This window comes from Numida meleagris, chromosome 27 (genome assembly GCF_002078875.1).
Source record: "Numida meleagris isolate 19003 breed g44 Domestic line chromosome 27, NumMel1.0, whole genome shotgun sequence".
NCBI classification, from domain to species: Eukaryota; Metazoa; Chordata; class Aves; order Galliformes; family Numididae; genus Numida; species Numida meleagris.
This window is the reverse complement of record NC_034435.1, coordinates 4,701,657-4,719,321: the sequence shown is the minus strand read 5'-3', so window position 1 is coordinate 4,719,321 and position 17,665 is coordinate 4,701,657. Positions and strand designations below refer to the sequence as shown.

General features: G+C 57.3%; 1 protein-coding gene across 17 annotated transcripts in view; it reads right to left on the bottom strand.

Annotated features, from left to right (window-relative positions):
* PTPRS (protein tyrosine phosphatase, receptor type S) overlaps positions 1-17,665 on the bottom strand; it is a 128,191-nt gene that overhangs the window by 98,584 nt on the left and 11,942 nt on the right. For 16 of the 17 annotated variants that reach the window (XM_021378964.1, XM_021378973.1, XM_021378968.1 and 13 more), the window contains exon 1: positions 13,298-13,381. The exons of the other annotated variant lie outside the window; for it this stretch is intronic. The gene's annotated coding sequence lies outside the window, so the exon portion shown is untranslated. Of the gene's footprint in view, positions 1-13,297; positions 13,382-17,665 lie in introns of those variants that run through there. 17 annotated transcript variants of the gene reach the window in all.

Genomic DNA, 17,665 nt, shown 5'->3' with positions numbered 1-17,665 from the left:
GCACCCACCAACCTGTGGCAGTGCTTCCCCACCTTTGAAGTAAAAAACTCGTTCCCTTTTTCCTTATATCCAAGGCTCTGAGCGGCCCCGCGCTCCCCTGGCAGCTCTCTGTGCGGTTCCCTCCCAGCACGGTGAGGGAGCCCGGCCCACGCGCGCTGGGAGGGCCGGTGACGCCAATCGCAGCTTTCCTGCTCATTTCTTTTTCAATGAGTGAATTAGCAGGCAGCCAGCCGACTTGAACATCCCCTTATCTCTGCACCAAGCTCGCTGCTGAGGATTTGCATAATTTTAATCTTTCCCACCAATGAGCATGAAAAAATTAGTTTTCCACTATTTTATCTTCTATTTGTGTTCAATAAACAGAGCGGCTTTGCTCCACGTATTTATACTGGGAGCTGGGAGGCAGAAGGGGAGAAGGAAATCCCACGCGTCCAGCAGTTGGCCAGGCAGAGAGGGTTAAAGCCAGGGCACAGGCTGGGGAAGGCTCCAGGACTGCACCCAGGTTGAAGACTGAAGCCCGAATCTCCTCCTCCACCTGCAGCTGCGCTCAGTCCTCTGGGGTGCGCAAGGAAACCCAGTGGTGCAATTACCTTCCCTCCTGTCCTCTATTTATGCTCTAGGAGCCATATAATTTTCCAGACCAAAAACATAATTAAAGAGCCGGAGCTGCCTGGAACGAGGCCCTCTCTCCTGCCACCTCTCTTATCTTCTCTAAAAATACCCGGGTGCAGCAGCCCCGTGCCAAGGGCCGGGCCCTGCGGGGATGGGAGCGCGCCCTGAGGCGCTGGTAACCCCATGCTCAGTGCCTGGCCACGCTGCAGCTGGGGCTGTTGGTGCAAGGGAAGGTTAATTCAGATCTAACTTTTAATGCAGTTTATCTAAGCAATTTTAAAAGCCTTGGGCAAGCAGACTAATTGAGAATGAGAGGGACTTTGATGATCACTGCTCTTCCAGCCGAACCGTTCTGGGGTAGGATCCAGCTTTCCAGGAGATGCAAAGACATCCACACAGAGGAGGATCACAGCCCCAAGCCACTGCCTTTCCCCCAGACAAAAAAAAGGACACCAGGGTGCAAAGCTCAGCTCTCAGGGCAAAGGAAACCAGGGAATAGCAAAGGGACTCTTAGCCACACCTCTGCTGTCCATCAAAGGAAAGGTTTCTTCTCCATCCCACAAAAGTGAGCAGCATCGCAGAGAGAACCCAAACGTGAGCACTGCCCTGCCCACAGCTCCTGCCCCACGGCACCGTGCTCAGGGAGCAGAGCAGCGCAGCGAGGGGAGAAAGGAGAGGGAAAAGCAGCTCGGAAGCAGCCCCAGGGGCAGCCACCAGCCACAGCTCGCTGCAATTACAGCGACTCCCAGCACAAAGCTCCTGGCACGGCCCTCTCACAGAACTGGAGAAGGAAGGTGAAAAATATACAAAAATATTTTTTAAATATCCTGAAGGATCAAAACAGCCTTTTAACTCGTCAGCCAACAAGTTCAAACAGGACGGCGTGCACTGCTTTCCATAGCTTCCGGGGACAGACATTCAGAACAACCATCCCAACAGCCCAAAAAAACGAGGTAAAGGTATTGGCACTGCGCCCCAAACCACTGCCCGGCAGCAGCATGGCCCGGGCACCGCGCTCCAGCACGCAGGGCTGTATTTCACAGAATCACAGCACGGTTGGGTTGGAAAGGACCTTACAGCCCCTCCCGCCCCACCCCCGCCACGGGCTGGGTGCCCCTGCAGCTCAGGCTGCCCAGGGCCCCAACATGGGCACCTCCAGGGATGGGGCACCCGCAGCTCTGGGCAGCAGTGCCAGAACAAGTGTGAGCGTGTCAGAGCATTGCCCAGAGCCAGAGCACGCACAGCACTCCAAGGAGCTGGGGAACGAGAAGCCAAGGGACCCCACAAGTTTTGCCTTCACTTGTTAATCGTACGAACATTTGTCTGCTCGGATATAGCCTTCCCTACTGGGCTGAGAGACGGACTATACACAGCCAGACAGCAAAAGGACAAAGGGGAATGGCTTTGAACTCAAAGAGGAGATTTAGATGATGTGAGGCGGAAATTCTTCACTCAGAGGGCACTGAGCCCCCAGCCCCGCCCAGAACTGCAGGTGCCCATCCCTGGAGGTGCCCATGGATGGGACCTGGGCAGCCAGAGCTGCAGGGGCACCCAGCCCACGGCAGAGGTGGGGCTGAGGGCGCTGTGAGGTTCCTTCCAACCCAACCATTCCATGATTCTACAACTCTATCATCTCTCAGCCCAAGCACAGTCCCCAAGTGACCAGGAAGCCACACAGAGATCAACCACAGCATCCACAGACTTTGGCAATAACTTCACCAAACACGGTGCTCCCTCAGCTCGGTGAGCCAGCTCTGCACATCTCCCCGGTGCTGCTGCTGAAACCAGCGGTGGAAAAACTTCTGGGAGCCCCCCGTTACTGCATGACATGCAGGAGCAATGCTCACTGCACGGACGCCCCGATGGTGGGAAGCTCCAGCGAAGGCTGGAGGATGCTCCTCTTCCTTCTTCTTGGACCAGATGACCTTTAAAGGTCCCTTCCAACTCAAATGATTCTATGATTCTATGATTCAGCTTCAGGACTGCTTCAGATGGCCTTCAATGCTCCTGGTCAGGATGGATGGGTCACTTCGAGGGCTCGCAGCTCGCTCCAGCAGCATAGAGCTGTGTAGGAGTCACCAGTGGGCCTCTGGCGCAGGTCTGGGCCCCTACAGGGCTGTCCCTGGTGCATGGCGAGGTGTGAGGACACAGCGGGGCACATCCACAGCAATCTGACCTTCAGGGTCTGAAGCGAAGAGAGGAGGGCTCTGATTTCCGTGTTTGTATTTCTGAGTTTGGCCTCAAACAATACTGACGAAGGAAAAAAGGTGTCTGCAGAAGCAGCTTGAAAACGCGTGCGTTTTTGTAAATCCTCCCACTTCCAAGATTGTATCAACAAACCAAAGAGGGAGGAGGAATGAAAAACATGAATAGGAGTTTCACATCGACAAGGTCCCTTTGAACAGCTTTCAAAGAGCTCCACTACCACTTCTCCTGTTTGATTTTGCTGGTGTTTTTTAGAACATCTATCTACAGCGTGTTGCTCCACGTGCCACACGGCTCCGCCAGCTCAGGTCCCTCCTGTTCTGGAAGGAAGAGCCCTGGGCCAGCGCGTCCGCCCCCTGCGCGGGGCCGGGATCTGAGCAGGGTTCGTCCTAGGGGGCTGCAGGGGTACGGGGCTGTGGGACTGCACGCGGTGCTGACACCCAGGAGCAGGTCCTGGCTGCTCCCCTTCACAGCACAAGTCATCTGCCACCAAGGAGACCCAGCATGGAGAGGAGCTGAGCCTTTGTTTTGGGAGGGATCGCTATAAAGCAAAAAGAAAGAGAAATCTTGAATGTACACCGAATTTTGGCAGCCCTCTGCTGGATGCCGTTATGTCTTCCAATCCGCATTTGCAGGTATTGACCTCCTCCACACAGCGCTGCTGAGTACAGGTGAAGCAAGAGCCCCAAGCCCCCCGGCAAACAGCGCAAATGCTCCTTGCAGTCAGCCGCCCTCCTGAACCAAGCGACGTGTGCATCATCAAAGCCAGGAAATTCTTCATTTACCGGCCCAAAACTAAAGCCAAGAATTTAACGTGACCCCTATGGCACTGAGGAATCCTCCCGCGTGCGGAGGACCCGAGCTAGGTGCCGTGACCCAGATCTTCCTCTCCATGCTCAGAACTAAAGCCAACCTCCACGGGAGGCAGCTGGGGACCCACACCCCACTGCTGGCAACGGTGACAGCAGTGCCCAAGGGACAGCCGAGTTTCGGATTGTGATGGGAAAGAAGAACCGCTTATACATGCGCATAAACTGTAAATAAAGGGGAAATAAATCCCACAGAAATGGTGACAGCAGCCCCCAGACGGATCTTTACAAATTGCCTTTTACAAGTAAATAACATTATATCAGGGTTTATGGGCTTCCCTCAGACGGGCACGGGCAGCGCTCTAAATTGCGCAGTGGCATCGGCTGGGCAGAAGGCAGAGCCCCGAGGCCAGCGCGGTGCCCACGGCAGCAGGACGGGGGGCAGGAGGGAAGCACGGCCCCCCCGAAGGCAGCAGGGCTGCGATGGGCTCGCGCCAATCCCCGCGCACAAGGGTCGGGGCAGCCCCGCAGATCAGAGCGGGCAGGGCGCTGCCTCGGCCCCCCCAGCGCTCCGCGACAACGAGATGCGTAAGAGCTGTCGAACACCACCGGTGCCTCATTCACTGAGGATGTTTGAGTGCCTTGAGATTTCTGAAGGAGCTGCTATAGGAAAAGTATTAATTTAAATATCTAGTGGCAGAGAACATAATGCCAGGCAGATTTTCTTCTATTCTTTTATAATAGCTTAATAATCCTCAAAACAGTTCCACTGTTAATGCTCTTGTTGTGTATGTTTATTAGGGCTTTCTAGACTGTGAAGGGAGGGAGGTAAACGCTCTGCGTTTCCCTGGCACCCCCCAAGGCGCTGCTCAGGAACCATCGCTGCCCCACGGCCCGCAGATCCCCCGGGCCGCGTCCTGCAGGGACAGCAAGGAGCCAGCACCTGGGTTTCATCAGTTTTGTTCACCATGAAATTTCAGCGGCTCCTGAAGCCTGTGCAGCCCCAAAGATGCTCTCTGCCAGTCCCTGCTCTGCAGCTTGCCCATGCCCACGGAGCGTCCCTGAGGCACATGAGGAGGAGGAGGAGGCTCAGGTGAAGGCTCCCAGACACCCTGCGATCTGATCCTCCCCTGGGGAGGAGTTTCAGCTGTTTGTGTTCGCAGTTCGGGGCGGTGGGATCTCCCCGCGCTGAGTGAACACAGATAAGCCGCAGGAATGCAGAGCATCCATGAGCACAGCGGCACCGATGCTACACTGGGGACGCTGCCCTTGTAGGTAAATCCCCGCCTGAGATGAGAGGAGAAGATACAAGAAGGAAACGGCTTCATTGGGTATTAATGGGAGTAAAGAAAAAGGAAAAAAAAAAAAAAAAAGAGCCAAATCCTCCAGGGGTTACACTGAAAACCAGCCTCACCCCATGAAAACATGAAGAAAAATGTAAAACCAACCCAAGTTACTGACGGAGAGGCTCCAAGGTACAGCCAGTTACTGGAGTTTTGCAGCATAAATCTTAAATTATTTATTTTTCAAGAGAAAGAGAGGAGCGATGCGTCTCCTTCCCACCGGTTCACAACCACACGACATCTCCCCGCGCTGTCTCCTGCTTTATCGCCGCCGCGCAGCACCGCGCAGATCCCACCCCAGGCACACATGGAACCGCAGGGCCACGTTTCTAATTATACCATCTATTCTCAGGGAAATGGGTTATTTATGAGCTCCCTGAGCTTCCCTTTCATTCATTCTGAGCTCTGGTCCCAGCAGCGAGGGGTCTCGACAAGAGGAAATTTATTGGGCTTTCTCTGCGCTCCCCCTCCCCGGCTCCGCGCTCCCACCACCTCTCCCCGTCAGCATTACAGGCAATCTCATCACTTTTAATTCAATAACTCGCAGTATAATTACTCCGTAATAACACTATTATCTTAACATTTGCTCAGCAGCTGTGATCCCCTTCCAGCGAGGCAAGGAGGGAGAGGGGGGATCCTCCGGGGAGTGCGACGGGAGCAGCCTCGGTGCGGGAGAGGGATCCCCAGCACCCAGCCCCAGACAGAGCCCATCTGGAGCTGCACGTTGCCCTTCCGCTTCCCTGCCTTCCTCGGGGCTCTGTCGTGCAGGAGAGCAGGGGACGCCGCGCTGGCAGCCCCGGGGGCCACTGAACAGAGCCCCCTCCACTGGGGACACAAAGAGAACGGAGGGCAGCAGCGCAAGATCCACTGAAATACGTCCTGATACAGCAAGCGGCAGCCATCCATCAAAACAAGAGGAAGAACCAGATGATGTAATGCTCATGCATTACCCCAGCTACCGCTCACTACAAAGACTGGCGTGAATTTTTAATGCAGAAACCCATCAGAAAGAGGGCATCCACGTTTCCCAACGGCACGCTCAGTGAACGGGGGAGGAAACTCCTCCAGCCCCACAGCGCAACACTGACACAACTCCCGCATCACACGGGGCCGGAGCAGCCCGGCACCGAGCCCAGCGATGCGCCGGGAGCTGGCACCTCCCTGCTGCGGGATTTTCTATGCCACACTCAGGCAGAAGCGCTCCTACACAGCGCAGAGGAGCGAGTCCCCAGCTCCAGGCTGGAGCCTGCGAGGGCAGCTCGGGCTCACGCAGGTACTGCAGCACCACGGACGCACGCTGCCGCCGAGGGGGAAACGCAGTTTATTTTGATTGATTATCCATCGTGTAATGCGGAGCTGTAATTCCATCAAGCCATCAAAGCGACTCAGCAATTATATAAATCACGGGAGGAACGCGAGAAAGGTTTGTTGTTAGGAACGCGAAATGGAATTTCCTCCCGTTGTATTGTCGCATATCGGTTTGTTTTTTAATAGTGCACAGGCAGATCATTTCATTTCCAATCTGCCGACGTGCCTCTCCCCTGCCCCCATTTACCGCGCGCTGGCGACCGATCCCCCAACACCAATGGGTTTTATGCTGCTCCTCCACTCTATGGGAAATTTCCCCAGCAAACGCAGAGCAACGCGTGGGCACCGGGACCGCGTCCGCACCGCGCAGCCCCAGCACCGCGCAGCGCAGCACCGCGCAGCGCAGCACAGCGCAGCACCACGCAGCCCCAGCACCACGCAGCGCAGCACCGCGCAGCCCCAGCACCGCGCAGCCCCAGCACCACGCAGCGCAGCACCACGCAGCGCAGCACCGCGCAGCCCCAGCACCACGCAGCGCAGCACCACGCAGCACAGCACCGCGCAGCGCAGCAGGGCGCTGCCGTCGCCACACAAAGCCCGCTGCTGAGCAGACCTCGTGCGCGGACGTAGTTATGTGTGCACGCGTTATCCTAACGAAATCTACGATTAAGCAAATAAGACAGTTTACGAGGCGTTATCCAGCCTCTGTTAACAGCTTTTTACACCTATTTAGTTGAAATTTAGCAGAAATGACAAACTCATGCCCTGGGATGCTCCCGACGGAGGCGGCTGCTCCTGGAGCTCCCACCTGCAGCTCCAGGTCCTGGCAGGGGGCACCGGGCCCAGCGCCCAGCAGGGGGCTACAGGAAAGAAGGGGACTGACTCTAGTGGAGTCCGTGTGATCAGACAAGGGGAAATGGTTTCAGATAAGACAGGGGAGATTAAGCCTGGATATATGGAAGAAGTTTTTTTACAACAAGGGCACTGGCAGCAGGTGCCCCATCCCCGGAGACACTCAGGGTCAGCGGACGGGGCTCTGAGCACCTGACGGAGCTGTAGATCCAACTGCCTTGCTTCAACTGGGCACCCTAAATCAGCACTCACCATCTGCCCTTCAGAGTTGGGGGACGAAAAGAAAAAGCGCAGCCATGCTGAGCTGAGAGCCACCCAGCACAGCGCGGAGCAGCGCCCACGGCCGTGCCCGGGATGTGGCACTGACTGCTGGCTGCAGCCATAAACCACCGCACACGAAGGAAGTTTGTTAAATGCTCCATAAACTTTAACGCATTACAGAAACACTCTGAACCAGGAATTTTATTTGGCGACCCACAAAACTACTTCTTGACAGGCAAGGAGCACCAATTGGGCAGCTCTCTCTAGAAATAACAGGCATGCTTTGATTTCTACAGCCCAAAACGGCGAAATTAGTGAAGGCGGAGCGAAGAATTCCCCAAAGCGAGAGCACTCGTGTCGTGATCCACACTGGGAGGAGCTGAGACCCAGCGGCGATGGGCCCTTGCTCCCCAGTTTTGCTGTTTTCCCCCCAAAGCAGGAGGGGAAGTATCACCTCCCCGGGGGACAGACACGAGATCTGAGCCACCCACAGCCCCCACTGCCCCCACCCGCCCTCCGCTAGAGCTGCACTCTGGACTTGTGACTCTTTCCAAAGGAATCTTTTGTCCAGTGAAACTTGCTGAGAAACCTAAAATCTACCAGCTGGCTTAAGCATCACTGGCTTTGCATAAAACCTAAAGCCACTTTTAGCATGTCACTCATCTTCCCTATTAAGCCTACTGGAAGCTGTGTGCTCCGTGCTTGGGGCCAGGCAGGAGCTGGACCACCAGCAAGCCCTAATCCTGCACCAGGGACAGGGACTGGGGACGGGATGGGGACAGCCCCATGCACTGCTGCAATTTCCTCCTGTTTTATAGCACACAGTTACTCCCGTGCTGGCGCAAGGGAGAAGCAGGGATAGAAATTCATTTTGAATCACAGCTCTACCTGGGGCTAAATCATTTGGATGGCGCAATTTACACATTCCCACCTCTCAGGGCAGTGCATAAAGCACAGCGCGGGCCCATCACTCATTGCAGGATATTGCTCTGGAACGTGCTGTCGAGCAGTTTGATGGCACACAAGCGAGGCTCGCTGTGAGGAACCGGCTGCACTCAGCAAGCAGCGCTCGCGCTGTGTGACGCCCACCTCCGGTAAGAGAAATGGGCTCCTGGTAATGGACTGCAATCCCGTCCCTTCCAGGAAGGCAGCACTGCAGCCATCCAACGCAGCAGCTGCAGGCGGCAGCGATTCATCTCACCAGCACTGCTCACAGCGATGGCACTGGGGCACTGACATCCTGCAGCACCCACGGCACCAAACCCACTCTGGAGAAACACAACCTATGATCTGGTTTCAAAGTCTTCTGAAACCCAAACTCCCAAGGCAGATCCACAGCTTGGCACTACAGCTATAGGAATACGCAGCAGGACACTGGATCCCCCTAGACAGACCCTCCCCCTTCCAGCCCAAAAGGAGGGAATTTCCCCTTTTATGCAGAAGTAACTGCCCTCAGAAACCTTTCATAATCCGGGATTTTCCCTCCTGCTCCCACACTCAGGGAGCACAGGGGCACAGCCCAGCGTCCCCAGCGTCTGCAGCCCATCTGGCAATGGGGGAAGGACAGACGGACGGGGACACACAGCTCCTGCCACCAAGTGCAGGGAGACGCTGCTGCTTCCTCAAGTAAAGGATAATGTTTTAATTTAAACTGATCTCTGGGGAGAGGAGAAGGTCAACTGAACCCACAGGAAGCAGCAGGGAGCAAACCCACTGACCCCGAGCCAGGCAGAGAGGATTCCCAAGGGTCACGATGTCGGGCACAGAAGATCAGAGCAGATTTGCTGTGGATTTTTCTCATCCCCTGCCCTAAACGCATGTCCCTGTGCTTCCTTGCAGAGCAAACCAGTGACGTTTCCGAGGGGAAAACGGAGACTGCTTTCTTCCAACCCCTCCCCCTCTCTCAACCTTCTCCTCTTTGCAGCTTCCACCAAAACGCCCCTAATCCCATAGTTCTCCCTCTACCTGCAGCAAGGGCTGAAACCCTACCCGCGCCCTCCCCCAGCCCTAATCCCTCCTGCTCCCAGCCCACCCCCAGCCCCGCAGCCATCCTGGCACCAGATGGCCACCACAAAGGCAGCACCGGCCATCAAAAAGCCATCGGCCACGGGCGCAGCGGCCTCCCCCTGGGCAAAGAGTGCGTTCTGGCCCCGAAATTTCCGGAGAGGGACACGGTGATAAACCCTGACCTGCATTCCGTCCTGCTGAAGGGGTGCAGTCCCCCTCCTGGTGCAGGGATTTAAACCGGGGGTCACTGCGGAAAAATAAAAGCGATTTTATTTTAAATAAATAAATAAATAAATCAGAACCCGAGTAAGACATCTGTGCTCCGTCCGCACGACGGCTGAAGCGGCATTAGCAGCGACTTTGTTTAAATACAACTGCCACAAAGCACTTCCCGGCATCCTCCTCGCCGCCCGCCAGCGGGATTTTGCTCGCCCCGCCGCGCTCCAGATTAGCCAGCTGGATTATCAGCGCTGCTAAACCCGAGCACCGGGCTGCCCTCACACAACACCCCCACCCCCAGGGATGTGTTCATAGAGTGAGAAGCGGAGGCAGGGGCAACCCCACTCCGAACCCTCCCCAGCTTCTCGAGCGCACTGATTGCTTCCTTTTCTCTTCTGCTGGTGGCATTTGGTACGACTGCTCCCGGGATCACTGTGCCGCTGACACCACCTCCCGTGTCGGGTCCCGCTGGGCACTTTGCAGTTTCAAGCTCCATCCTCCCGTCACCAACGCAGTTCTGAGCCTTCCCACCTTTCCCGCAGAGAAATGCAGGTGTGGGGCGGGCACAGGGCCCAGCCTACAGGAGCCCACCTAAATCCCATCCACGCACTGCGCGCGCAGAGCCAGCGCCCTGCAAGAGCACGGCAGCAACCTGCAGCATCTCACGTGGGGCTGGTTCTCCATCAGCTCCTGGCTCCGTGGGATGAGCACTGAGCCCAGAGCCCGAGCTCTACCCCAGCCCAATCCCCCCGCCCTCCCAGCTGATCCGGGGGGGCTGGGGCCCCGGGGAGGTCCCACCCATCGCTGTCAACCAGGCTTAGTGCTGCTGTTACTGCATCACTTTATTTATGGTTTTACTTCTGTCATCGTAACGATCCTACATAAATTCCACATACCGATTCTGCAACAATGCTGGCTGCTATTATAATAATGATCCCATCTGAATGGCACAGGTACCATTATCAGAAAATCTGTTTGTAACAGAGAATCAACTGCAAAAAGAGGCATTACGCCCAAATGAACTATTTAAGAATTACTGTAAATGGGGGAGGGGGGACTCCATTCCCGGAGCTGTGACGGGCTGATTCCAGCTCATCGCAAACAGGGACAGAGTGAAAATCGGAAGGTGCCGTCCTGCAACCTGTGAGCTGCTGCCGAAGCTGTGCACGGGACCACCGCCTCAGCAACGGCCTCAGTACGGCTTGGCAGCACACAGACACCAAGGGCATCGCTCAGAACACAGAGAGACCGAAGCACACTGTATGAGCCTGTGACGTGAGATGTGTGGGAAAAATGACGGTGCTGCACAGTGCAGCTGGCAGATTTCTGTCCTGCAGCAGCCCCTGAGCACCCACAGCCTTGACACCCCAGGCTGCCCTCCAACTCTGAGCCTTGGCACTGCTGGCAGTGGATGCTCCCAGAACGGTGCTGGAAGGGCCCTCCTCCTTCCGAGAGAGCTTTCGACAGATGTTCTCCCACCACCAGCATTTGAACAGACGATGCCCCGCACTTTCCATGGTCCCTACTTCTACCAGTTCACTCTTCACACCACTAACACAGCACGAAATACATTCAAACATAACAAGAGGACGCTTCCCAGTGCCACGGGACACACTGCGGTCTCTGCCAGGTCCAAAAGCAAATCCTTGCTGAGAATCCAGCGTACCCGGGGTCCCAGTCCCTGCAGCAGAGGGCACAGGACGGCTGGGGCAGCGCTGAGGGATGCGGCACCGCCCACCTGCAGGTGGCTGCTTCAATCCAACCCAGGTGAGCAGCACCACGAAGTCGTTACCGAACGGGTCCGTGGCTTCCACCCAGCTGCAGGCAGAGCGGCAGAACGCAGCTCCTCACTGCTCGGCCCCGCAGGAGGCAGAGGAGCGGGGTCTGCGCCGGGCCCCGCTGCCCACGGCTGCCGCCACTTCAGCGCCTTTCGCTGCCAGAGCCTGAAACACTTCACAGAAAGGAGTTACGCATCGCTATCCCCATTTTACAGACAAGGAAGCTCTCAGATTGCCGCTTCCCCAAGGCTGTTTTTCTGGCACGCTCCTTAGAGATTAAATCTAGTGAAATAGCTGCGCCGTGGAAGAATCTGTACCTACAGGCCAGATTCAGCAGCGAGGGTAAGGAGGGTGTTTGAAGGCTCTGTGATCAAGGCGAAGAAACATAATAAAATGCCAGACCCGACTTTTCCATCTCTCGGGGTAATGAGGGATTTCCTCAGATCCTCGCTGCGACTGTCACCTCTGCAGGCACTCAGGGCCCGACGCTAACTCTGCCTGCTCCCAGCCCTCAGACAGCTCATTTCGGTGCCTCCACCTCCCAGGAAGCGGGACGCGTCTCTTCCAAGCCAAAAGCATAATTGAGTCTTCTCCGCTTTCAACGCTTTTGCAACATCACCGCCTTGTTTGGCTGTGGGAAGCGGCTCAATGGTTTTTATTCTGAGGGTGGAAGCCGAAGTGGGGATGGCGCTGAGCCCCACGCACCCCCCTGCGAGGGCCACGCCACACAGCAGCGCCCGCTGCTCCGCGCCGGAGAGAGCGCAAACAAATTGCTGAAACAGCGCGCGTTTCTCACCTCCTCCTTTTTTGGGTGGAAAAATAAACCGACCACCCAAGCCAACAGCATTCATCTGTCAGTAAATGTCAGCCCACCGGGGCACGGCAGCCCCCAAACACAGCGGGTCGCAAACAAACACCCCCCGGGCTCTGAGCTGGGGCCCAGAAATCCCCCGTGCAGGGAGGGGGGGGCAGCTGCTGCCTCCTTCCAGCACAGCGGCCCCGGGCCGGGCCGGCCCCGCGGAGCGAGGCCCTGGGGAGCCGGGCAGGAAGGAGAGCCGAGGCGCGGCCACGCACAGCGCAGGTGGGAGAACCTCTTCTTTTTTTTTTTTTCTTTTTAAAAAAGAGGAATCATAACATTAATGTTTGAAACCGCTTTCTGTCTCTTGCAGCCATCAGCTTCATCTTTACATTTTCTCCCTAACTGCGGGAGGGTTTTCCGCCAACGAACAATATAAATTTAAATTTCATTTCAGACGTTCCTTTAACTGCCCTGAGTCAGCGCAGCTGCTGCGATTCCAAGCCCTGACGTCAAAGTTACCTGCGACAGAAAAGCGCTCTGCCTCCACCACAGAACGGGGTAAAACACGGCCATTTCTCAGCCGGGCTCCAGCCGCACCGCTCCGGCACAAAATGGAGCACTTTTTCCCCCCGCCTCACGTTTCTGTGATTGCACGTACGAGTCCGAAGCCGTAAGAAAGGGGCGCTCCTGCGGGAGCGCTGCTCAGCGCCGGGCAGAGCCACCGCCGCGTCCCGGGCCGCTCTTCGCCGCGAAATAACAGCGATGTCGGCGTGGGAAACAAATACACACACATACACATGTGTACACATACACACGTACACATACACAAAGAGGGAGTGCAGAGGAACGGGTCCCTGGGGCCAGCGGGAGGGCCGGCACGCTGCGAGGCCACGGGGCTGCGCGGCACGGCCACGAGTCGCCTCGGTTTGCAGAGAACACGGAGCCGGGGACGGGGCAGCACCGAGCGGAGAGCAGCGCGGGACAGCACCGCGCCCCGCCGCCCCCCGCGTGCAGCCCAGAGCAACGCGGTCCGCCTTTCCAAAAAGGCACCGTAAACCAAAGCGTCCCGCCCGGGCTCTCCCGGGGCTGAGCGGGGGCACTTACCGGCAGCGGCCGCCGTCCCCCGGCGCCTTCGGGGCCATCGGGCGCCGCGACCCCGCGAGGCGCGCGGGCGGAGGGACGGGGAGGAGCCGGGGCGGGGCCGGGGGAGCGGAGCGGGGCGGGAGGCCCCGGGCGGGGGGACCGCGGGCGCAGGGCCCCGACTGAGGCCTTTGGGGGCCGCAGCCCCGGGGGGGCCTCGCGCTGCCCCGTCCCGCACGGCGCCGTGCGCGGCTTCGCCCCACGCAGCGGTTCCCGCACCGCGGCCGTGGCCGGCTGTGCCCGCGGGGCTCGGGCAACGCGTGGCACCACCGCTCCTCGCTGCGAGGACGGCGGCTCTCACCTCCCGGCGCTTTAGAAAGAAAAAAATAAAAAAGAACCCCCGACCACACGAGCCGCAATCTCCTCCATTTATTTTTCATAGGGCTCGGCCGACGCGCGAAGCTCTCGCGGCCATCTGTAAAGAGAAGGCGATCCCTGGCCCGAGGACGCTGCGGTTTCCATGAGGCCTTACACAGCGAGAGGACAGCGGCGAGGAAGGCCGGGGCCGGGCTGTGGAGCAGCAGGAGCGCTCCGCTCCATCCGAGCGGCCCGGACCGCGCTGCGGGTCCCCCCGCTCCCAGCCCAGGGCTCCGTTCGGTGCGCACGAACAGAGCGCTCTGCTTGTGTCTCTCCCCAGTCATCCCAAGGAGCTGGAGCCGAACAAAACCCCCGAACGCAAAATTCACAACAACAACAACATTCCTTTCCTGCCCTCCCCTCCCTCTTTTTCTTTTTTTTTTTCCTCCTCCTCAACTCCCAAACGCTTTTTTTTTGTAACGCTGAGATATTTTGCTATTTTTCGACCGCTCGGGGTTGGAAAGCAACGGCCGCTGGGGAATTCTCCGCGCAGGGCTGAGCTCTGGGCTGGAGCACTGCCTGGAGGAGGGGGTCGGGGGGGCAAAGAAGGCCACGTGCATTTTTAGAAGAAAAGAGAAAAAAACAGCGTCAGCGAGGCCTTTGCCTGGCGTGCACGCAGCGCTGGGGGCTGGGAGCGGGGGAGCGCGGGGAGGAGGAACGCTCGGTGCATGGAAGTGAGGATCCAGATTGAAAACAGATGGGATTTCTCTTGCCAACCTGACATCCGAGGCCGCGGGAGGCGGGGTGAAACTTCCCCTTCGGGGGCTGGCAGCCAAGCGATACGGCCACGAGGGGGGCGAAAAATCCCTGCTTGGTTCAGAATCCGTCCTCGCTGCATCTCACTGGGGCTCCCCGGACGGCAGCGGGGAGCTCGCCGGAGCTGGGCTGTTTTTAATGCTGTGCGAGGTTTGATTTTACCATTCTGCGTCTGATTCATCTGTTCCTGCGTGCTGGAGCCCAGCCCAGCCTGGCACTTATTCCTTGCCCTAGGAGATGTTTTAGGGGCATTTTGTGCCCACGCAGGTCCCTCCATATATGCACATGAGGGAAATCTGTGTACGTGCACATGCCCAGAACCAACCCCACGTGCCACACCAGCACCAGCGCAGCACTCGGGGACGCAGCGTGCCTGTGCCGAGGGCCAGAACTCAGTGTGAGGAACAGAAAAGAGGCAACAAAAACCTCAGCACAGCTGCTCCAGCAGTCCGAGCCGCCCAGCTTTGAAGGAGCTGCAAACAAATGATGCAACAGCCCCGCAGCGGCTCCGCGGTGATTCACCCTGCCTTGCATTCGTGGTGGGTTTGGGGCAGGGCTCAGCTGCAGCCCCTCCAGGCTGTCCCCCACGAGCAGCGGAGGTGACAGAGGTGACCCTGCTGACCTGGGGGCCGAGCACGTCCCCGTGTCGATGAGCACATTTTGGGACAAAGATTGCAGCGGGACAGCAAAAGCCTCAGGGTGCACACGGGCACTGAGCACAGCCTGGCAGGGAGTGGGGTACGTTCCCCCCCCCGCAGATTTCACAGCTACTTTACAAACCAGAAACAAAAAGTTAATGGCACGGGCTTGACCACATATTTTCCAGGGGCTCTGGGAGACCAGCTCTCCACAAGCCAGCTAACACACACTCTTTTCATTCAGAGCTTTAAATACCCGATTGTGTCTGTTTTCAGCACGCTCATTTTTAGCATTTTAATGATATGGTCTCCAGCTCTCACCCTCCTTGGATTGGCCGCAGCTAGAGGTTTTGTTTTTCATTTTTTCCCCCCCTTCTTTTTAACATCTTGCAGAGCGAGAGGAGAAGGGGAAGGGGGTTAGCAAGAGGTCACACATTTCTCCTAACCGCGTGTTTTTCCAGCAGGCGGGGGGTCCCGCTGGGGACAAAGCCCGAGCAGCCCCAGCTGCCCTCAGCCCAGGCTCCGGGCAAGGTGCACGGCCCGGGCACGGTGCCCACGGCGCGCACAGGCAGCGGTGCCTGGGGCACAGCAAAACCTCCCTCACCGCCCTGCCCTGGGACCGAGGGTTTGGGGTTTCCCATCGCTTTCTCCCTTTCCTTGTAATCAGAGCTTCCCCCAGCCCTGGGCACCCGGCCGCCTGCTCTCCCCATCCATGCCCTTGGCTTGCTGCAGCAGTTCAGTTTTTTCCACTGGAAAGCTGCTAATGGGCTGCGACCGTCTCATAAGCTCAAAGACTCCACTGGGAACTCCAGGGAGCCCCGAGACACAAGGGCACCATGGGACCCCAAACCCCAACACTCAGCACCTCCCGCAGCCCAGCTCCCCGCCCCCGACGCAGCCCCGTGAGCCGCCCTCCATTGGGTGCTTCCAACGGCAGCAGCTCAGCAGATTTTTTTTCCTCCTTTCCACTGAGTAATATCGAAATGATATTTATTAAATTTGCTCTCTAAGTCCCTCAATCTGCTCCGTAATACAGTGAATCTGCGAGGTGGTTTCACTGATCCCGCCTCAATGAGACCAGATTAACGCAGATGATCCCGGCTTTGCGGCTCCCTCGTCCCGGGGAGGGTCAGAGGTTGTGCAGAAAGGCAGAACCCGCTGGCAGCTGAGCCGGAGGAAATCACGTGGGCTCCAACAACGATTTCCGAGGTTAATTCCAGGTGGGAAGGAGGCAGCACTCAGTGCAACTTCCAAGCCTCCGGAAAACCCTTCTGGCCGTTCGGGTCTGCTTCTCTCACTCCCATCTCCCTCCTTAAGCGCATTGACTGCACCTGCCCCCACCCGGCTCCCCAGCAAGGAGCCCATTAAATCTAAAGTTAGCTCCATAAAGGTTCATCAGATCCATTATCTCTGCATTCAGCCAGATTATGAAAATCATTAAGATAAGGAGGCACGAAGCCTATTAGCTTCCTGGAGAGGATGCTTTACAATTTTTTTTCCTTCTGCTTTCACATTTAATTACCTTAAGTTTCACAGTATTTAATTCCATTTATGAAACCTTTAATATGGAAAAACAAAACAACAACAGAACGGGCATGGCTCACCATTGGGCTGGGGACAGAGCGGGGAACCGAGCAGCCCCCACCTTCCCCTCCCGCCGCACGGTGCTCGTGGGACGTGGGATGCTCCATGTGCACCACTACGGGCTCAGTGCCTTCTGCAGGTGAAGCACCTCAAAAAAAGCAGCAGCTTACAAAAAGGGAAGGCTGCAGGCTGGGGTTGGCAGACCGCTCTCAGGTGCTCACAAAGGGAAGACGAGGAGGAGGGGTCCTGCCCTGCGGACGCTCCTGGCTGCCCCAGACACAGCTGGGCCCTGGGAGCCTCGCTACAGCCCCAGGGACACCAGGAGTGCGCTCCTGGGGAAGGGAGGTTCTGTTTGTTTTCTTCTTAAATCGCACCACCGGTTTACCCCGCAATGCCTCCGCACGCAGCACAGGTACATGCACAGGGCTCCTCGCTCGGTGCACTGGTGCTGCTTTTGGGGCAGATGCTATTTTAGGAAACAGACAGCAAGCCTGCGGAAACAGCAGAACCCCCATGCGCTTCAAGCGAGGTCAGTCTGAAGCATTAGCGTCTATCCGGCTGCATTTGGCCTTCCCAGAGATGCTATTTAGCAATCTTGGATCCTAATAGAGCAGCACCTAAACCTCTTTATCCTGCAATGCCAAGCAAGCGGAGTGCTCACGCCGCCTGTCTCCAGCCATCTACAAAAGAAGAGATCAAAGAGCAGACGCACAGAGCAGAAGGGCTCAGCGTGGGTGCACGCTGCGTGCCACCCGTGGAAGGGGTGGTGGTCCCAAACCTACAGCGTGAGGGCTGCGGAGCCGCGTTCCTGCAGCGTGCCCAGCACTGCGTTCCCGTACAGAGCAGCTCCCAACCTTCCTGCAGGAGGCTTTGAGGCTTTTGCACTTTGCAGGCCCGGGTGAGCACAACTGTTCCTGCAGCGCCCATGGAGCACCACGTGTGGATACTGCTGCCTTCGAGGTGTCACCACGCATCCAAATGGGGCCTCACAGCTCCA